Raw genomic sequence first — 21,828 nt, 5'->3', positions numbered from 1 at the left:
CCCCTTAGGGAGTAGGGTGCAGAAAATGCCTTCCTCTCTGTGGTGTGGTAGGGTGAACGGCACTCTCACCCAGGTTATCTTCTGCTGAGGGAGCCCAGAGCAGTGCCAGATGGGAAATGCAGGATAAGGCAACTCTACTGAGTCCTGTAGTAAGAGCACTGGCACCTTCCTAGTACGCTTGTCTTCAAAGTGTTCTGAAACACAATTTCCAATGTGTGGGGGGCCGCGTTCCCCCACACCAAACAATTCTGACACTATCTACCTGGAAAGAGTATCAGATTCTACAGGTTAAGGACTCAGTCCTACAAGGCTGCTACTGTCCCACACCCCATACACACACACCTCACTTTAGACACCAAACGCAAGTTGTTGCTTGTGCTTCTGACCAACTGGCTGTAGATAGGAGGTTCCAATGACCACCTCCTTGGTAACTCAATTCAAACACCAGCAGCAAGTCTATGTTGACCTGTACTTCTGACTGGCTAGGTTCCAATGACCTACTCCTTGGGTTCAGTTCATTTGCTAGAGTGGCTCACAGAACTCAGAGAAACATTTTACTTACTAGATTATTGATTTATTATAAAAAGATAAATCAGGAACAGCCAGATGGAAGAGATGCATAGGGTCAGGTCCAGGGAAAGGATGAGGCGCTTCCATTCTCTCTTCAGAAGCACCAGTCTCTCCACAACTCCACAGGCTCACCAACCCGGAAATTCTCTGAACCCAATCCTTTTAGTTTAAATCTATGGCCAATAGTGATGGATTCAATCCCCCTCCCACCCATTAGAGGAGTGGGACTGAAATTTCCAACCTTCTAATCACAAGGTTGGTTCCCAAGGCAACCAGCCCCCTTCCTTAGGTGCTGGCCAGGTCACTCATTAACATAACAAAAGACACCTTTAAGGCTCTCAATGCTGAGGAAATTCCAAAGGTTTTAGGAGTTTGGTGCCAGAAATGGGACAAGACCAAACATATTCCTTTTTTTTTTTTTTTAAGATTTTATTTATTTATTCATGAGAGAGACACACACACACAGAGAGAGAGAGGCAGAGACACAGGCAGAGGGAGAAGCAGGCTCCATGCAGGGAGCCTGACGTGGGACTCGATCCTGGGTCTCCAGGATCAGGCCCTGGGCTGAAGGAGGCGCTAAACCACTGAGCTACCTGGGCTGCCCACATATTTCTTATTATAAACCACAGTATCACAGCCCACCCTGGTCTTCGAACACGGATCCCTAATAGCAAAACAATCATAAAAGTCAAAAGATATGGCACATTACTAGAATCTCATTCAGTGATTAATAACTATCCAGTCCAGCATCATATGGAGGAAGAGCAGTCCCCCTCCCAGGGGGTTGGCCACTCAGGTTTGCAGGCTTCCAGTAGATCCCATCAGGTTCCAAAACCAAGAGTGGGCTCAGCAACATATGGCTTCACCCTCTCAAGCATCTGGTATACTCAAGCTAAGAAATAATAGCATCTCCTGCTCTGAGCCTCTTTGGACATGTCAATCTAACATCCCATGCATGGATTTCCCTCATTCTATAACCCACATATTCATTCCCTTACCCTTCAGCTACTATTTTCCTTCCCTCCATTTATATCCAAACCTTTCCACCTCTGAAGGAACATTGGGTTTGGCCACTGTGCTGGTGTAGATTGCAAGCAGCAAAACTAGTCTAGCAAGTCCCTCCCGCTCAGTTCAGTTCTAGTCAGATAAGCTAAGGTTACTAGTTAGTGGGCTATCTGCACCACCAGGCAATAGAGCTGAATTCGCTGTTAGCCCCAATTTCGCCAGAAGGGGCAAAGACCCATCCTGCCTCATTGGGACCTTAGGAATTCTGACACAGGGGATCCCTGGGTGGCGCAGCGGTTTGGCGCCTGCCTTTGGCCCAGGGCACGATCCTGGAGACCCGGGATCGAATCCCACGTCGGGCTCCTGGTGAATGGAGCCTGCTTCTCCCTCTGCCTGTGTCTCTGCCTCTCTCTCTCTCTCTGTGTGACTATCATAAATAAACAAAAATTAAAAAAAAAAAAAAAAAGGAATTCTGACACAGGGTTAAAAATACACAGTTGCAAGTTTCTTGCTTGAGAATCCAGCCCTGGTAGTCCTGGGTCCTTTGACCACTGCATCAAGCAGAGAAGAAGAAAAAAAAAAAAGTTGAGGCAATGTGGAAAAGAATGAGCACCTTCCCACACACCCTCTTCCCCGGATCCAATGGGAAAACAGAGGAATCTATGCAGGGGGACATTCCTGTAGTCCCCATCATGTTCATTCTGAGTGTGAGAACACACTCATGAAGGCCTGAAAGCTAGCCCCCTTTGTGTGCTTCTCTCCCCCTTGCCCACCCTGACCCCCCTTTAAGACAACCACTATTTAACTGCCCCATCCATTCTCTATCAAACTGGTACTCAGGAGGATATCCCTGTCCCATGTTGGACATTATCAGCTATAAAGTATATTCCTCCCTCTGAAGAAATGCCGATGGACTGTCCAAAGCGGTGCAGTATCCTCAGTTCTGGGTCTTTCACAGCCCTCGAGCATCTGCCCCTCCCACTGGGTAAGCAAAGCCCAATCTAGAGTCAGTGACTCCTGCTGTCAGGACCTACTGGAAGCCCCCAGTACTTCCAGTATCAAGTCTCACTTGCCCACTATGTTAAGGCCTTTCCCACCAGGGAATCTGCCACAGAGCCATCTGCAGTCTCTGTCTCCCTTGCTAACAGAACAAATCTTACTGACATTTTGTACCTCAGAAGGTGCCAGAGGAACAGGTCTGGAACCAGCCCATCTCTGCTTTGCTACAGACCCCCAGTGTCCCTCATCCCCAGCCAGGTGGTTACCTCAAGGGAGCACATGGGGAGATCTGCTAGTTTCTTCCAACCACCTTCCAAACCTGGAAGGGAGTTCTTCTGATGGGCATTGGCATGTTCTACTTTAATGCACCCCTCAAATTTCCAGAGGGCTATGCCCTACTTAGGCATCCCTTTAATAGACCATGTTTCTGCCGCCCTCCTGCTGACCATAAGCCCAGGCCACTGGCCACTGCCCGTGAGTCAGTAAAGAGTCAAACATACAGGCTTTTTATCACGGTTCAATTCTTCCATCGCTGAGAGCAAAACAGCATGCAATTCAGACCACTGAGCTGACTGGCTTTTACCTTTTTTGCTCAGAATGGAAGCCTTCCAAGTAAGATGTTGTCCATTCCCCATGGAACTTGCATCCACAGATCAGGCAGCTCTTTGTCCATCAGTTGAGAGCTATTTACAGGGCACTGATCAAGTGACAAGAGAATCCAACAAGCTCCTCACACAGTTCCAGAGTCCATCCTAGGGGAAAAGGGCTCCCTGCTTGTGAGGAAGCTCCTCCTCACATTCCCAGGCACTGCTATTCCCGTTAAGGTGTTTCTCGAACATCATTCTAGACATTATGGGTATTTCAGGTTTCAAGATCGTGTATGCCCTTCAGCTTCAATTAATAACATCCCATAGCAAGGTTATAAATGACCTTCAAAATTCTCCTCTCCAAAGTCCCAGTAGTGGTCACTGGGAGGCGCTCACAGGCTCTTGCCATAAACCCCAGTGTACACTCTTACAAAGCACTATTGCCAGAATTGGTCTCCACCAACATTCCAGCTTCTACCCTCCGCTGTGGGCTCAGGCATCTTACTGGTTCCCATTTAGCACATCCAGTTAATACTGCTTGAAGGGCAGACATACATGCCTTCTGTTACAATACTAGGTAGGGGAAGCATTCCCCTGTCAGATACAATGTCCACCCCTTGTCATTCCCTAATATTTTGCCTTTTAACCATCAGGTAAAAGAAACGCAAGCCCTTCCCAGAAAGTCTATTCAAACGTACAAATTCTCCTACAAACTTTTACCATGATTCCATGGACTCGCGTTCCTAGCTGCAGCCTGTCAGGACTTCATCAACAGGTTATGGTTTTACAACCAGGCAAAGGAAGTGCTCCTCAGCCACATTTAATATCCATTCCCATAAAACATTCAGGTAAAGTTAACATGATTTCTTCAGAGAACACCAGCTTCAGTATATCAACTTTCATAATCCTATCAAACCCTATATTTTTACATTCTGTCAGTCTAATTGTAGCAGGAGTCAGGGCTTTACCGATGGGTTTTGGTACCCTAGTTCATGGGACTCCTGTATGAAGAAGTCCAGGGAAACTTCTCTGACCATTTTACCTACTCTTGTGCTATACAGGCTTTGAATCTCCAGTGAGGTGTTTAAGCCAAGGGACGCTGGCCCTTTTGTCCATCTTTATCTTGATTAATCTGCCTAACTGCTTGCCCAAGCAGTTGCTGGTCAGGGACTTCATTGTACTTTTTGCCTTCCGCCTTGTGAAATTTCTCCCAAACAGAGTAACATAAAGCAAAATTGTTTGGGGCCCTTTAATGCTGGGGTAGTAACGGGTCCATTTGGCCCGATCAACCTTAGGTAGTGCTGTTATTAAAACCTTTGTCTTAGAGATCCCTGAGTGGCTCAGCGGATTGGCGCCTGCCTTTGGCCCAGGCGTGATCCTGGGGTCCTGGGATCAATCAGATTGAGCCCAGAGTCGGGCTCCCTGCGTGAAGCCTGCTTCTCCCTCTGCCTGTGTCTCTGCCTCTCTCTCTCTCTCTCTCTCTCATGAATAAATAAAATCTTAAAAAGAAATAAAACCTTTGTCTTAACCCCATCAATGTCTGTTTTATTCATCCTATTTCTTTTAAGAAAAAATCCTTATGCAATTTATATATACAGAACAACAACAACAACAACAAAAAAAAAACCAGTTCACCCATGTCTTAATAATCATCTAAAAATTTCCACCTGGCTGGGACGAGTCCCCTTTCTCTTTTCCTCTTTGTTTCACTCCTATCGATACTCACTTTAGTCACCATATTTCTTAATAACTTCAAAATTTTCCACCTGGTTCGGAAACGTCCCTAGACTTTCTCCATTTGCTTGTTAATTAACCTAAGGTTTCTATTAGCATCTGTAAGACCCCTGAGGGGAAGCTGAGGCAGCAAATTCGAGGAGGCTTCCCGAGCTGTTTTTTGGTTCTGCAGCAATGAGGTTCGGTGAGGCGCTCCTGTGAAAGGGGCCCCCTCAACCATAGCATTTACCATGACCCGAGTAATGGGCCTTTTGGGCGGGTTAATATCTCGCTTGTCATAAAGCCAGTCCCCACGCCTTGCATAGGAAGCTTATCAGCTGCTCCATCGGGGTGTTGCACTTGGCATTCATGTGGGGGTTAAGTACAGTCCCCTTTCCAAGGATTAACAAGGCTTAGGGTGGCTTTTATCCAGTCCACCGGGCTGGCTGTTCCTGGGGAATGTCTGGATCACATACAGCCACCTGCGAGTGTTCCAGAGCGATCTGTGGGTCCCGCCTCAACCCGAACCTGCTGTTCCACAGGCGGCATTCAGACCAAACACACCGCCCCCAATCAGTTACTCCCCCAATCCGGCTCAGGAAGGCTTCCTCAGGAAGCTGAGGATACTGATTAGACAAAATGAAAACAACGCTTTCACACTCTATCCCCCTAGTTTCAAAAGTTCCTTGGTTTTGCCCTTCCCCCACAGTGACTTTTACCTTAGGGGGGCAGCTTTGAGGCTAACGGCCAAAGCTCAGACTCACTGAAATCGGAGTTCGGACTGGCACCAAAGTCCGACTGAGCGGTCCCTTTTAGTTTAGCCATTACAGATAACAACAATGACCAAAGGATTGAATATTTTGCCTTTTTCTCATTAGTATGCACTTCCTTATTCGAAATACCTGGGAGTTGGGTCCATCTTTAATAACTGAATGCAACATAGTTGCTGCTCCATTCCTGGAGTAACCACATGATCACCCAGGAATCAAGAGGTTCCTCATCCCCCCCTACCTCCGCTTCATCCTTTCTCTTCCCAAACCACATACTTCCGTGAGCCAAGGACGCATCTAGCAAGTCCCAATTCACTGACCACCAACTTTTTGGAGTTCCTGGACCCAAATCCAAAGTTGGGGGAAGGGCTTTCCACACAATACCAGGCAATTTTGGGACCAGCAGAGTCCAAGAATTCAACTCAATTCCAATACCACCTACCTGGAGTCAGTATCAGATTAGCCACGTTAGGAGTTCAGTCCTAGAAGACGGTTTCTCCACCCCCAGCCACCCTACTCTAACTTCAGAAGCCAGTCACAAGCCCAGGCTGTTACCTGTGCTTCTGACCAACCAGCAACAGATTGGAGGTTCCAACGACCATCTCCTTGGGTTCCATTAATTTGCTATTGTGGCTTACAGAACTCGGAGAAACATCTTACTTACTAGATCACCGGTGTATTAGAAAAGGATATAACCCAGAAACAGCTAGATGGAAGAGATGCACAGGGCAAGGTATGGGGTAAGGACGAGGGGTTTCCATGCCTTCTCCAAGCCCGTCACTCTGCCTGAAACCAGGTGTTTGACAACCTGCAAGCTCTGTCCTTTGGGGTTTTTATGGAGGCTTCATTACATAGTCATGATTGATTTAATCATTGGCCATTGGTAATTGATTCAATCTCCAGCCCCTCTCCTCCCGGGAGGTCAGGGGGTGGGACTCAAAGTTCTAACCCTTTATTCCTACTTGGTTCCCCTGGCAACCAGCCCCCAGCCTTAGGTACAGCCCAAATGTCACCATTAACATAACAAAAGACACCTTTGTTGCTCTCATCACTTAGGAAATTCCAAGGGTTTTAGCTCTATGCCAGAAATGAAAGGGAAGCCAAATATATATTTCTTATTACCAATCACAGTATTACAGCTTGTAAGTTGCAACTTCCTTTTGAAAGACATATTTTTAACACCTAATTCAAGTTGTAAATATGTATTCTCTCAGACCCAGCATTTCTTGTACTCTGTATTAACTCTAGAGAAACAGGGCAGCCCTGGTGGCGCAGCGGTTTAGTGTTGCCTGCAGCCTGGGGTGTGATCCTGGAGACCTGGGATCGAGTCCCATGTCGGGCTCCCTGCATGTAGCCTACTTCTCCCTCTGCCTGTGTCTCTGCCTCTCTATCTCTTTAAATAAATAATCCAAAAAAAAAAAAAACCCTCTAGAAAAACATTCCTAAACAGGTAGAAAGATGCCGGGACATGAAGATTAATCATGGAATGTGGGTAAGAGTGAACATATGGCAAGAGTGCAATAAACAATGGCATATGCTCTCCTAATAAGGAATATTAGGCAGCAGGTGAAAAGCATGAGATGAGGATGAGGACGCTGGGTGCCTGAAACCATTAAGCATCTGCCTTCGCCTCAAGTCATGATCTCAAGAGTCCTGGGATCCAGCCGCTAGTCAGCTTCTCCCTCTGCCCCTCCCACCAAGTAAATAAATAAACATTTTAAAAGAAAGAGGTGGCTCGATGTATCATCATATGCAAAAAGATATATATATACTATGCAAAAAAATTTTTGAACCCACACATAATGCCATGTGTGTTTTAATAATACATGTAGAAAAGCATATGTAAATGATAACCGGTAATACTGGCTGCCTCTGGGCAGCAGGAGAGAAGAGAAAGGAATCAGAACCGGGGCTGGTGACTGAGAGGATTTCAGCCTTTTCTTAATAACTGTCCTTCAAGGGCAATTAACGCTTCTGTAATTAGAAATTAATGTTTTATAAAGGGCATCTGGCTGCATAGCAAAATTGTCCAGCCGCCCCCACCTTATCACTTTAATGCACACTGGCGCAACTTCCAATTGGTAGCGCCTGAATTACTTTGCCTAAGGGCTTTCTCTTGCCACTGGAACCTGCTTAGCTGCTGGAGTTGGCTCTGCTACCCTGTGGCAGACCAGAAATGCTGGGGAATGAGCCCCCTGAACGCAGCCCTCAACCAATGACTAATGGGAGTCCGTGTACCTTTCATCAGGGACCAATTGGGACGTAGAAAGCACATTTGTTATTCGAAAAGACAGGATTTACTATTTAAAAAACAAACAAAACAAAACAACAAAAACGTTAACTAGGCATAAAGTTAAGGAGCTAACTCAAGCGGTGAAAAGAGAACTCTTAAGGTATCGTAAAGAAAGTAATAGAAGGAAGCTGCTACCAGCCCCAGCGCTGGGGTACAAAGGAGAAAATGGAATTGTTAAACTTAGAAGACTGGAGGAAGGGCTCCGTGGAAACTGGGACCCAGACCTCTGAGGAGGGGGTGCTACTCACCTCATGCTGGTGCTGCTGATCGGGGTGGGATGAAGCTCGTTCTGTGAATCCTAGAAAACTGCAAGCCGGATTCCGCTGGAGACAAGGAAAGGCGCTGCTGGGGCGGCGGTGAAGAAATGTTCTGGGGGAATGCTGACAGCAGCAGGAAGCTGACAGAAGGGAACAAGGAAGAACAGAAAGGAGTTTAAGTTGCTACGTCCTCCTCCCGCCTTGCAGTCTCCCTCTATCGCCCCCTATAGGCAGAGTCTCGCAGGAAGCAGCGGGCCAAGCAGAAATGTGGGTGGTAGCTTCCCATCTCCTGAATCAAAGGGTTGAGTATAGAAGGGTGAGTGTGAAGCTTAATAACTTAATACCATGCGGAAAAATAGAGAATAGTTTAGTGAGTTCCAGTTTATCTGTCACTCAGCTTCAAGAGTTATTACTATTTTGGCTTTCTTGCTTCATTTATTTCCCTCCATACTTTTCCCCTGGAGTATTTTAAAGCAAATGACATAATTTCACCCATAAATACTTAAGTGTCTAATAGGATACAGACTTTAGGAACATAATTCCATTATCATACATAATATAATTAACACTAATTCCTTAATACAATCGAATACTCAGTCTGTATTCAAATTTTCCCAGTTGTCTCAAAAATGGCTTTTTACAGTTGGTTTGTTTGAATCAAGACCCAAACAATGTCCAAGTATGGTTTCTGTCAGTATATCTCTTAATTCTCTCTTAATCTATAATCCTTTCTTCCCCCTTCCCTGTTTCCTGTATATTATTTCAATTCACCAGAAAAACATCATTTGTCCTGTGGAATGTCTCATATTCTAAATTTTTCTAGTTGAATCCTACTGGTATCATTTAACATGTTCCTCTGTCCCCTTTATTTTCTGTAAGTGGGTAGTTACATCTGGAGCCTTGGCTAGATTCAGGTTCAATTTTTTGGCAAGGATATTTCATAGCATTCTGTGTACTTCCTATTACCCCTCATTGGAAGGCACTATGGTCATTTTTAAAAATTGAGGTAAAATTATTAAGTTGAGGTATACTTTACCCAAAATTAAATGCACAGAAACTAAGTAAACAGCTTGAGGACTATTTACAGACTATACATCCATGTAACCACTGCTCAGATCAAGATATTGAAGCATTTCCATAATCCAGGCCATTCCTTCATAAATGGTGATTTTCCTTTAAGAGCTTGAATTCTTTTTTAATGAAGAACTTTCTCATCAATTCTGACTGCTCTGAAATACAGTCAGGCAGGATAAGTGTTTGATTTTTTTCCCTTTGTTAATTTTATGATTCATAAGTTGATGTCCTAGCAGCCTCCAAAAAGTGACCAATGAGGTTTTATTTTTTAGTATCAGAATGAACTCATGGAGTTCTACAATATTTGATGTATAAATGTGTATATTACTTTGCAGTCATTAGGCATTTTCATGCTTAAAGTGTTCTATCTGGGGCCAGTAAGAACCCCTTAAAAAGTTGGTTCCTTAATCCTTTAATACCACCCTGTAGTCTTTAATTTCTAGTAAGTCAGGATATTCCAGCTTCACCTTTTACATTTCCAGCCTCAGAATTGAAATCAGTTCTTTCCCTAAGGAGCTCTGCATGTTTGTTTGTTTGTTTTATTTTTTTTAATATTTTATTTATTTATTCATGAGAGACAGCGAGAGAGGCAGAGACGCAGGCAGAGGGAGAAGCAGGCAGAGGGAGAAGCAGGCTCCCTGCAGGGAGCCCGACGTGGGACTAGATCCCAGGTCTCCAGGATCACACCCTGGGCTGAACGCGGCACTAAACCGCTGAGCCACCAGGGCTGCCCCTGTTTGTTTATTTGTTTGTTTGTTTGAAATTATATTTAGTCACCATAATCTGGATGCTGGGTATTTATTGCTTTATGTTGTCATTTCTTTTAGGTCTTTTAAGTGCACCGAGCTAGGAAAGACATATTTCTTAGAAAAAGAAAAATAAACTATAAATTCATACTGCTATTTTCAATCTAAATGAAAGATTAAAGGATTTTTAGTTTCTTTGATTCTGTATTTATCTCTTTTCTCTCATGTATAAAATCTTGATTCTTAATGATATTAACATAATGACTGATTCGCTTGATTCTACTATATAGATAGAAGGGCGTCAGGGTAACACTATCAATATTATTGCTGACAATTAGACCACCGAATGCCATTTCAGATTTATTTGCAGTTCTTCTTGTCCTTAGGATCTAACTCACTAGAGATATACTATAAAAATACTATGTTTCCAAGTCACTTGGAATAATTATTCTCTGTGTAGTTTTGATGGCAAAACTTGATATATACTTGAGTTCATTTGTTTCTGTTTGTCCTCAATGTCCAAGAATGAGATTCAGTTTTTAAATTATTTTAAACAATCTTATGGTTCCAACATGTATTAGCGGCTGCCTAGCAAATTAAATCAAACTTAAAATAACAAGTATTTATTATCTCACAGTTTCTGTCAGAAATCTGGAATGGCTTAGCTGGGTGGTTCTAGTTCAGGGTCTCTCATGAAATACAGTCAAGATGTCTGTTAGGGCTGCAGTTATCTCAGGGTTTAACTGGGGCTGGGCATCTGCTTCCAAGATGGTTCACCCACGTGACTGCTGGCAGACCTCAGATCCTCACCATGTGGCAACTGGCTTCCCCCAGAACAAGTGGTCCAAGAGAAAGAAAGAATAAAACAGAAGCCACATTGTCCTTTAGAGTCCAATCTTGGAAGTTATATACTATCACTGATGCCAAATTCTACTGGTCACACAGACAAACTCTGCTACAGTGTCAAGGGAACTTCACAAGGATGTAAATACCAGGAGGTGGGAATCTTTGGGGGCCATCTTTTACTCAAAACAAAATTATGAAACAAGATATATTCAGAGAGGTCTAGCTGCCATCTTTGTACTTTCCACATTCCTTGCCTCCTCCTTTAGGAAACCACTTTTGTTAGTCCTTGTTTTACTTTCCATTGTTTCCCTTTGAAAAATATCAGAAAATACATACCTATATTTATATTCCCTACCATACAACTTTTCTGCACCTTGCCTTTTTTCAGTTAACACCATATTCTACAGATAACCTTTAAAAAAGCACAGAGATCGGGATCCCTGGGTGGCACAGCGGTTTGGCGCCTGCCTTTGGCCCAGGGCGCGATCCTGGAGACCCGCGATCGAATCCCACATCGGGCTCCCGGTGCATGGAGCCTGCTTCTCCCTCTGCCTGTGTCTCTGCCTCTCTCTCTCTCTCTCTGTGACTATCATAAATAAATAAATAAATAAATAAATAAAAAAAGCACAGAGATCTTCCTCACTCCATTTTACAGCTTCACTTAACTTCATTATACAAATATACTATAGTTTAAATAACATTTTAATGGCTTCATTAATTACTAATTCTTCTCCAAGTTTTGGACATCTAAGCTGCTTATAATTTTCATCATTATTAATAATGCTGCAAAAAATATCTTTGTATGTACAGGTTTCTCTGGATGTAGGATTTTTTTTTTTTTTAAGATTTATTTCTTTATTTTTGAGAGAGTGAGAGTGAAGGGCAGGGGCAGAGAGAGAGGAAGAGAGCGTCCCAAGCAGGCTCCACACTGAACATAGAGCCTGGTGCAGGGCCAAATCCCAGAACCCTGAGATCATGACCTGAGCCAAAACCAAGAGTCACACTCAACAGACTGTGCCATCCAGGTGCCCCTGGGTGTTGGATTATTATCTTAGACTTCTAGACTTATTTATTTATTTATTTATTTATTTATGAGAGACACACAGAGAGAGAGAGAGAGGCAGAGACACAGGCAGAGGGAGAAGCAGGCTCCATGCAGGGAGCCCCATGTGGGACTCGATCCCAGGACCCTAGGATCACGCCCTGAGCCGAAGGCAGACGCTTAACCACTGAGCCACCCAGGCGTCCCCAGACTCACATATTTATTAAGTCAAAGCTATGAATAATTTTTATGCTTTGCTTATGTACTGCTAAATTGGTTCACAAAAGAGCTATACTGCATTACATTTCTACCTACTAAGTATAGAGCGTTCATCTTTTCTGTATTCTTATCTAAATTGAGTAGTCTAATTCTTTTTAATCTTGACTATTTTGACAGATATACTTAAGTATATGCTTGTAGTGGCTGGCCATGTATTTACCCATAATGCTTTAGTAGTAAGTTAGTTTACTTTATTACTCCATATTTCAAAGATAACTCTTACTAATTCAAAATCTATATCAAGTATCATTTTTAACTATTTAACTTTATTTTTCTACATCTTTCACCTGAAGTGCATGCTGACTTATAGGATATTTTTCTCAACTAGTAAATATCTAGTACTTACATGCAAGACTATAATGTGTGCTAAAATTATAAAATGCAATAATGATTATACAAGTCATACAAAATGCAATAAAAATTATCCCAGCAATTTTTAGTACAATATATTCAAATATTTAGAGATAGTAAAATATTCAAGTCATTTTGTTGGATTTGTAGCACCACGGTTTTATTTTTGCTGTAAAAATAGCTGTTAACCCTTTTTAACTAAGAAAACATCTACTGGCGTAAGAGATCTATTATTCATGAACTACATATTCAGTAAATGTTTTTAAAACAGCCCTGCCATGTTTCTCATTAAAATAGCTATGGCATATGTTTCTAAATTCTTATGTCACCATTCTTCATTGGATTAATTAGCAAAATTATTTTTTTCTCCTTTTACCTTTCCGAGTGATATTTTAAAAATATTTTTGGCATTTATACAGAGTACAATTTATAGGTCATAAAAATATTCGTGTTACAAAGTACTCTTGCGTAGCTCTTCTGCTGCTGCTTTGAATACTAATTATGAATATATATTTAGGTATTCGTAACACGTAGCCATTTTCCTGAAATGTAACCAGACTCAGCAGCAGAGCCCTCCAGAGGGTGGGGTGGGGATGGGGGTCGCTAACACCAAGACCACCTGCAAATATCACTCTCATTGTTATCAATAAATAGTTCCAACAAACTGGGTTGAAATGCCCTGAAATTAGTCCCGGCATCGTTAAATGGAAACATTGTTAATCAGTATGTTTCATGCCTTGACCAGCAAAACAACTCAGGCCTGCTGGAATTAACCCCCAGAGCACAATAGCCAAACACTGACTACATCTCAATACTTTCCAAAAAACCAAAAGGTCCAAAGCACGGTTTTTGGACCACAATGCAAAAATTGACAAATACAGACAATAAAAATCAATAGAAAACGCAAACTAAAATGAGGTACTTTTTAAAAATATAAAACTGATGCAAATTGATGAGAATGTTAATATCCAGTGTCAGTAAGGATAGACCTCTTCATTCACTGCTGAGGGAAGACATAAAATTGTAAGGTATAATGGCCTTTTGAAAGACTTGGAGGTCTTTCAAAGGTACACCTTGGTAATCTCCATCATCAAGATTCTTTAAAAGTACATTCCCTCCTCCTAGCAATTACGTATGTTGCATATCATTCCAAAGAGATAATTGAGGATATGGGCAGAGAAAAATTGCAAGGATGTTTACTGAAGCACAGTGAATTATAGCAAAAAGCTGGAAACAACCAAATGTCTAGCAATACAGAGACTCAGTAAGTTATATCCAAATGCAGTTATTCAGAATAACTTTGTAGAGGTCTATTGTGGTAAGCCTAATATACTTTCTCCTTTTCCACTATGGTAACAGAACCCAGAGATTGTTCAAGGCAGCAACATTCACTGCTCCAGGCACAAAATCGTGACAATCCTATTCCCACTTTCCCAGCTTCCCCTGCACCTAGGGATAGACTTGTGACCCAGTACTGGCCAATTAATTTTCAGGGAAAGTCTTCTGGGGACTTCTGAGAACGTTTCTGCTTCCCAGATAAAAAGGATAGATACTGTTGATGCTGGCAATTATCTACTGCAGACCTTCTGTTAGGTAAGACAGACTCTTATTTATTAAGCAAGGGTAGGCCGGGTTTTCTGCTATTCAGAGTCAAAACTGTCCCTAACTGTGGTGGATTCTGTGATGTGCTGCTCAGATACCCCTTCAGGACGGCCATCTATTAGGAATACTATAGGCTGACAACCTTCATCTGGCAGCTATCTCCAGGAATTGTATTCCACTGAAGTCAGCTGCCTTACTCAGTGTCCAATCCGCTTCGCTGGAGGCAGCCACATCTAACAATACTGGAGTCTCAAGGCCAAGCCCCTTCAATTTGCGACTTACAAGATCCTCTAAACTATGAAGTTGCAACCCTGGTTGCCTCTGCACCACTGCTCTCCTCTCTAATCCTACTTTGTTCCCTTCCCCCATACATGTTGATCCTGAAGGCCTTACCTAATCAACTTCTGTACCCAAATCTCTATCTGAGACTGTTTCCTGGGAAACCCCACCCACAACACCATGGATACATTTATTCACAGAAAATATGTTGAAAATATATTGCTAAATGACAGGACAACAGGTTATGGAGCAGTATGCATGATGTCATCCTGTTTTCTGATTACACAAATTATGTATCTGCAGAGAAAAAATATCTGGAAAACTTTTTAGGAGATAATGTAAGAGAATTATTTTCATGATCTTATGATAGTGGAAAATTTCTTAAGTAAGACATAAAAAGTACAACCATAAAGAAAAGCTTACACATTTGTTTTTTTGTTTGTTTTCTTTTTTTTTAATATTTTATTTATTTATTCATGAGAGACACAGAGACAGAGACACAGGCAGAGGGAGAAGCAGACTCTATGCAGGGAGCCTGATGTGGGACTCGATCCTGGGTCTCCAGGATCAGGCCCTGGGCTGAAGACAGACTCTAAACCACTGAGCCACCCAGGGATCCCTGTTTGTTTTCTTTTTAAATGTTTTATTTATTTATCCATGAGAGACACAGAGAGAGGCAGAGACACAGGCAGAGGGAGAAGCTGGCTCCTCCAAGGGAGCCTGATGTGGGACTCGATCCCCAGACTGGGATCACACTCTGAGCGAAAGCAGACACTCAACCACTGAGGCACCCAGGTGTCCCAGGCTTACACATTTGAATACACTTAAACTAAGACCTAATGTTAATTATTTTTTTTTAATTTGTATTTATTTATGATAGTCACACAGAGAGAGAGAGAGAGAGGCAGAGACACAGGCAGAGGGAGAAGCAGGCTCCATGCACCGGGAGCCTGACGTGGGATTCGATCCCAGGTCTCCAGGATCGTGCCCTGGGCCAAAGGCAGGCGCCAAACCGCTGCGCCACCCAGGGATCCCCCTAATGTTAATTAAAAGACATATAGGAAAAAGTGAAACCATAAGACACAAATAAGGAAACCATATTTTTTTCTTTCAAACTGCTATTTAAATTCTAGTTAGTTAACATGGAGACAATATTTTTATATTTTCAATATAATAGCTGACAAAGGATTGTATCCAGAATATACAAAGAATCAATTAGAAAAAGTCAAATCCAATAGGAAAGAGGGCAAAGAAAAGCAATTCACAAAAGAAAACCCATATATGGCCAATAAAAATACTAAAAGACTTGCAACCTCACCAATTCTTAGGAAAACACAAACCATTTTTTAGCCATTGGATAGACAAAAATAAAAGATAATATCCCCTGTAGGGAAGAGTGTCGGGAATCAAACATTGATACATAATCACCAAAAATCAGCCTTTTTTTTTTTTTTTTAATCAGCCTTTTTATAGGTAATTTGGTTCAGCTTTTAGGAGAATTTGTTTCTTAAGATTTTCTTTTTTTTTTTTTTTTTTAAGTAATCTCTACACCCAACAGGGGGCTCAAACTCACTGTCCCATGGTCAAGAGTCATATGCTCAACCGACTGAGCCAGCCAGGTGCCCCTGGAGAGTAATTTTTAACACCACAAAAGTTTAAGCAACCTAAATGTCTATTGGGGAATTAATAAACTATAGCATGGTCTATGGGGCAGTAGGCAGGAGTTAAAAAGAAAGAAGCTGATGTTTATGTGCTGCCATAGAATGATCTCCAAGACAAAGTATCAAGTGAATAAAGTAAATTACTCAATATGTTAATTGTATAATTCCCTTTATGTATTAAAAAAGATAACTATACATTTCAACATAAATATATGCCACTCAAAGAAAAGAATTTGGGGATGCCTGGGTGGCTTAGCAGTTGAGCACCTGCCTTTGGCCCAGGGCGTAATCCCGATTCCAGGGATGGTGTCCCACATCGGGCTCCCTGCATGGAGCCTACTTCTCCCTCTGTCCGTGTCTCTGCATCTCTCTCGCTATGTCTTTCACGAATAAATAGATAAAATCTTAAAAAAAAAACACACACACAAAAAATATCTACCAAACCATTAATAGTGGTTACTTTTGGAAAAGTGCAAAATTTAGAGTAGGAAAGGAGGGACTTTTGCCTTTTACTACATATTTTTCTGTGTTCTTTTAATTTTTCTCAACATTATATTATGAAAATTTTCAAACATACAGCAAAGATAAATTGGTATACTCCACATAGATTTTACCATCAACGTTTTATTAGACTTGTTTTATCACAAATCTATTAATCCATGCCTCTATCCATCCATTAATTTTTAATGCACTTTGAAGTATATTGTGGACATCAGTGCATGCCCTCCAAAATACTTCAGCAGGCAAATAATTAACTAGAATATTTGTTTACAGTTTTTCCTTTGCTATAAAATCTATCTTTAATTAGAGACACATTTTTTAAAAGTAATCTCTACTCACAACATGGGGCTCGAAATCACACCCCAAGATCAAGATTTACATGCTCCATGGACTGAGCCAGTCAAGCACCCAGAGACACAAATTTTAAGAGTACATTCACTAAATTTTGACAATGATATGTGATCCAAATCCCTATCAAGATTTACAATACTTCCAGGGGTGCAGGGCTGGCTCAGGTGGTGCACCATGTGACTCTTGAACTTGGGTTTTGAGTTTGAGCCTACACTGGGTATAGAACTTACTTTAACAAATATATTTTAAAAACAAAAAAAAAAGAGGGCTCCTGGGTGGCTCAGACTGCTAAGTGTCTGACTCTTGATTTTGGCTTAGGTCATGATCTCAGATTGTGAGCTCGAGCCCCACATTGGGCTCTGCACTGGGTATGAAGCCTGCTTAAGATTCTCACTCTCCTTCTCTTTCTACTCCTCTCCACCTCTCTAAGAAAAACAAAACGAAACAAACAAACAAACAAAAACAACAGGACATATAAACACTTCCATCACTCATGATAGTTTCTTCATGTTCTTTCCCCATCATTACCCAACTTTATCTGCCAGAGGCAAAGATTATTCTTACTTTTTCCACTGTAGATTAGTTTTGTTCATTCTAGAATATCATATAGTTTAAGTGGGGTTTTGGAGGGAGGGGGGTTGTTGTTTTTTTAGAGAGAGAGAGGTGGGAGTTGGAGCAGAGGGAGAGGAAGAGAGAGAATCTTAAGCAGTCTCCATACCTAGCACAGAGCCTGAAGTGAGGCTTGATCTCACAACTCTGAGATCATGACTTGAGCCAAAATCAAGAGTCAGACGCTTGGGATGCCTGGGTGACTCAGCGGTTGAGCACCTGCCTTCAGCCCAGGGCATGATCCCGGGGTCCTGGGATCAAGTCCTGCATTGAGCTCCCTGTGGGGAGCCTGCTTCTCCCTCTGCCTGTGTCTCTGCCTCTCTCTCTCTCTCATGAATTAATTTAAAAAATATTTTAAAAAATAAATAAAAAAAATTTTAAAAATAATAATAAAAAGAGTCGGACACTTAATCAACTTAGCCACTCAGGTGCCCCCTAAGATTTTTTTAAAAGATTTTATTTATTCATGAGACACAGAGATAGAGAGAGAGAGAGAGAGAGAGAGAGAGAGAGAGGCAGAGACACAGGCAGAGCGACAAGCAGGCTCCATGCAGGGACCCCCATGTGGGACTTGATCCCAGGACTCCAGGATCACCACCCCAGCTGAAGGCAGATGTCCAACTGCTCAGCCACCCAGGTGTCCCAAGTTTTGTTTTGTTTTTTTTAAGAATATCATATAAATGAAATCATACAGTATGTACTCTCTTGTGTAAGGCTTCTTTCACTTAGCATTATGTTTTTGAGATTCTTCATGCTGTTGCATGTATCAGTAGCTCATTCCTTCTGAGTGGTAATGCATGAAATATACAAGATTCTGTTTATCCATTCCCCTGTTGATGGCACCTGGGATCAACGATTGTCCTATTGATATTTCCTCATCTTGGCTATTATAAATAGAGCTGTTACAAAGATTCATGTGGAAGTCTTTGTGTAAATATGTTTTCATTTCTTTGGGGTAAATAGGAATGGCATTGTTGGGCTACAGAGCAGTAAATGTTTAGTTTTGTAAGAAACTGCCACATCTTTTTCTAAACTTGTTATACTTTTACATTCTCACCAACAAGGTTTGAGAGGTCTGCTTAATTGCTCTACAATCTTCAACATTTGGGGTTGTCAGTCATTTAAATTTAACCATTCTTTTTTCTAAACTTTATTTCTTTTTTAAGATTTTATTTATTTGAGAGAGAGAGAGAGTGAGCAAGAGACAGCATGAGCAGGGGCAAAGGGAGAAGCTGACTCCCCGCTGAACAGGGAGCTCAACTCAGGGCTACATCCCAGGACCCTGAGATCATGACTTAAGGGTAAGGCAGATGCTTAACCGTTTGAGCCACCCAAGCGCCCCTAGTTTTTTTAAAGTAAGCTCTATACCCAATGTGGGGCTCAAACAACCCCAAAGTCAAGAGTCCTGTGGTCCACCAACTGAGCCAGCCAGGCTCCCCTGGAAGCTATTTAGTTATTCTAAAAGATGTATAGTGCTATTTTTCTTTTAAAGATTTTATTTATTTATTCATGAGAGATAGAGAGAGAGAAGCACAGACACAAGCAGAGGGAGAAGCAGGTTCCATGCAGGGAGCCTGACATGGGACTCGATCCGGGTCTCCAAGATCATGCCCTGGGCCGAAGGCGGCACTAAACCCCTGAGCCACCTGGGCTGCCCTGTATAGTGCTATTGATGAGGAGAACAAAGGCATGAGAAATGTAGCAAAAAAGTAAATCTTAAAATTTGCAGCCCACTGATAAATCCATGAGAAGTGCAGAGTGTGACTGACATTCCTCAAGGAACTCATGGCTACCTTAGTGTTGATGTTTCATTAGAGACTAAAAGCAAAACATTATCTTAACAATCGCTAGCTCTCCAAGGTCCTGGAGACCTTGCTTTTAACGTGTCCAGATTCCTTAGAAATTTACTTATCCCTCACTCCCACTAACTAAAAAGTATATAATCAGCCATTCTTCACAATCTCACTGTAGCTCTTTCTGCCCACAGGTCCTGTCCCTGCCTGTGCTATAATAAAAGCACCATTTTTAAAAAATATTTATTTATTTATTTATTTATTTATTTATTTATTTATTTGACAGAGAGAGAGAGAGAGAGAGAGAGAGAGAACAAGCAGAGGGAGTGGAAGACAGAGGGAGAGGCAGAAGCAGGCTCCCCGCTGAGCAGGGAGCCAGGTTGGGCTAGATTCCAGGCCCTGAGCCTAAGGCAGATGCTTAACTGACTGAGCCATTCAGGCACCCCATAAAAGCACATTTTTGCACAGAAAACCTCTCAAGAATTCTTTTTTTTTTTTTTCAAGAATTCTTTCTTGACCGTTAGCTCTGCAGGCCCATATCAGCATTTCATTGTGGATTTAATTTGTATTTCTCTAATGACTAATGACCTTGATCACTTTTTCATCTGATAATTGGCTATTTATTCTGAGAAATACCTTTTCAAAGCTGTTGCCTATTTTAAGATGGGTTCTTTGTCTTTTTGATACTTAGTTATAGAATTATTTATATTTTTTCCATAGCAGTCCTTTGTCTGATACGTTTTCTGAATATTTTTTCCTAGTCTGTAGACTGCGTCTTGATGAACAGTTTTTAATTTTGATGAAATCTAACTTACCAATGTTTTCTTTTATGACACTGCTTTCTGTGACCTGCTAAGCCAACTTTACCTATCTCAAATGATGAAGACATTCTTCTAAAGTTTCCTTTAAAAATATATAGCTTGCCATTTACATTTAGGTGTGTGATCCAGCTCAGATTAATTTTTGTGTATGGTGTGAGATAGAGGTTAACATTTGTATTTTTTTCATATGGATAGATAGTTACTATGCATTATTTCCTGCAAAAACTTTTCTTTCCTTATTGGATTGCTTTGGTGCTTTTGTAAAAAATCAAATGACTAAATAAGTGTGGGTCTATTTCTAGCTCTCTATGCTATCAACTTACATGCCATACACTCTTGATTAGTGTGGCTTTACAATTAGCCTTGAAGCCAGGTAGTGCAAATTCTCAAACTTTGTTCTTCTTTTTCAAATACTCTGGGTAGTCTAGGTCCTTTGTATTTCCATAACTTTAGAACTAGATTTTCAGTATCTACAAAAATAACTGCTGGTATTTGGATAAAGATTGCACTGAATCTATAGATCAGTGTAGGTAGAATCGACAGATAAACAATAATATCAAGTCTTCCAGTTCATGGACATAGTTTATTTCCCCATCTATTTAGTTTTTCTTTAATTTCTCTCAAAACTGTTTTCGAGGCACCTGGCTGGCTCAGTCATTAAAGCATGCAACTCTTGATCTTGGTGTGTTGAATTCAAGCCCTGTGTTGAGCATAGAGCTTACTTTAAAAAAAAAAAAAAAAAAGAAAGAAAGAAAGAAAAAGAAAAGATGTTTTCTAGTGTAGAAGTCTGGCACATGTTAAATTTATTACTAAGTATTTTATGTTTTTTGATGCTATTATACATGAAATTCATTTTTTTAAAATTTTTATTTATTCATGAGAGACACACAGAGAGAGGCAGAGACATAGGCAGAGGGAGAAGCAGGTTCTATGCAGGGAGCCCTATGTGGGACTTGATCCCAGGACTCTGGGATCCACACCCTGGGCTGAAGGCAGGCACTAAACCACTGAGCCACCCAGACATCCCCATGAAATTCATTTAAAATTTTATTTTCTAATCATTTGCTGATAACATATAAAAATATAATTGAATTTTCAAAATTAACTTTGTATTCTGTGACTTTGAAAAATTAGGTTGTAGTTGTATATATTCCTTAAGGTCTTCTAAATAAATAATTGTGTCATCTGCAAAAAGAGACAGTTTTACTGTTTCCTTTCTGGTCTGTGTACCTTGAATTTTTCTTGCCTTGACTGCACTGACTCAGGGTTGCAGTACGCTGTGAAATAGCAGTGGTGAGAATGGCATTTTTACCCTGTTTCTGCTTTTAAGGAAAAAATGTTCAGTATTTCACCATTAAGTATAATGTTAGCTGTAGGAATTTTTGGTAGGTGCCCTTTATGATTTTGGAGGAGGAAAAAAATTAATCTGGGACACAGTAATAAAAATCTCCAAAATTAAACACATAGTGACTTTTAAAAAAATAAAACAGCACCAGTAAGATGTTTGACAACTTCAAGTGGTCTGCTATATTGTAATTAGAGTCCCTGAAAGGGGATGGGGGGGGGGGGGGAGGAGACAAAAGAATTTAAGAAATAATGGACAAAACATTCTAAACTTCATGAAAATTATAAACCCAGAGATCCTAGAAACTCAATAAACACAAGTAACAAACAAAAAA

The 21,828-nt window shown here is 41.3% G+C and overlaps 1 protein-coding gene across 7 annotated transcripts in view; it reads right to left on the bottom strand.

Moving 5' to 3' along the window:
- The window catches only part of USP9X (ubiquitin specific peptidase 9 X-linked), a 482,011-nt gene that overhangs the window by 164,876 nt on the left and 295,307 nt on the right, over positions 1-21,828 (bottom strand). For 5 of the 7 annotated variants that reach the window (XM_072744845.1, XM_072744840.1, XM_072744842.1 and 2 more), the window contains one exon: positions 8,186-8,334. The gene's annotated coding sequence lies outside the window, so the exon portion shown is untranslated. Of the gene's footprint in view, positions 1-8,185; positions 8,418-21,828 lie in introns of those variants that run through there. The other 2 variants (XM_026012223.2, XM_072744844.1) reach the window with 1 other exon arrangement.

The sequence above is a fragment of the Vulpes vulpes genome, chromosome X, assembly GCF_048418805.1.
Source record: "Vulpes vulpes isolate BD-2025 chromosome X, VulVul3, whole genome shotgun sequence".
Classification (NCBI taxonomy): domain Eukaryota; kingdom Metazoa; phylum Chordata; class Mammalia; order Carnivora; family Canidae; genus Vulpes; species Vulpes vulpes.
This window is presented reverse-complemented; position numbering and strand designations above follow the sequence as displayed.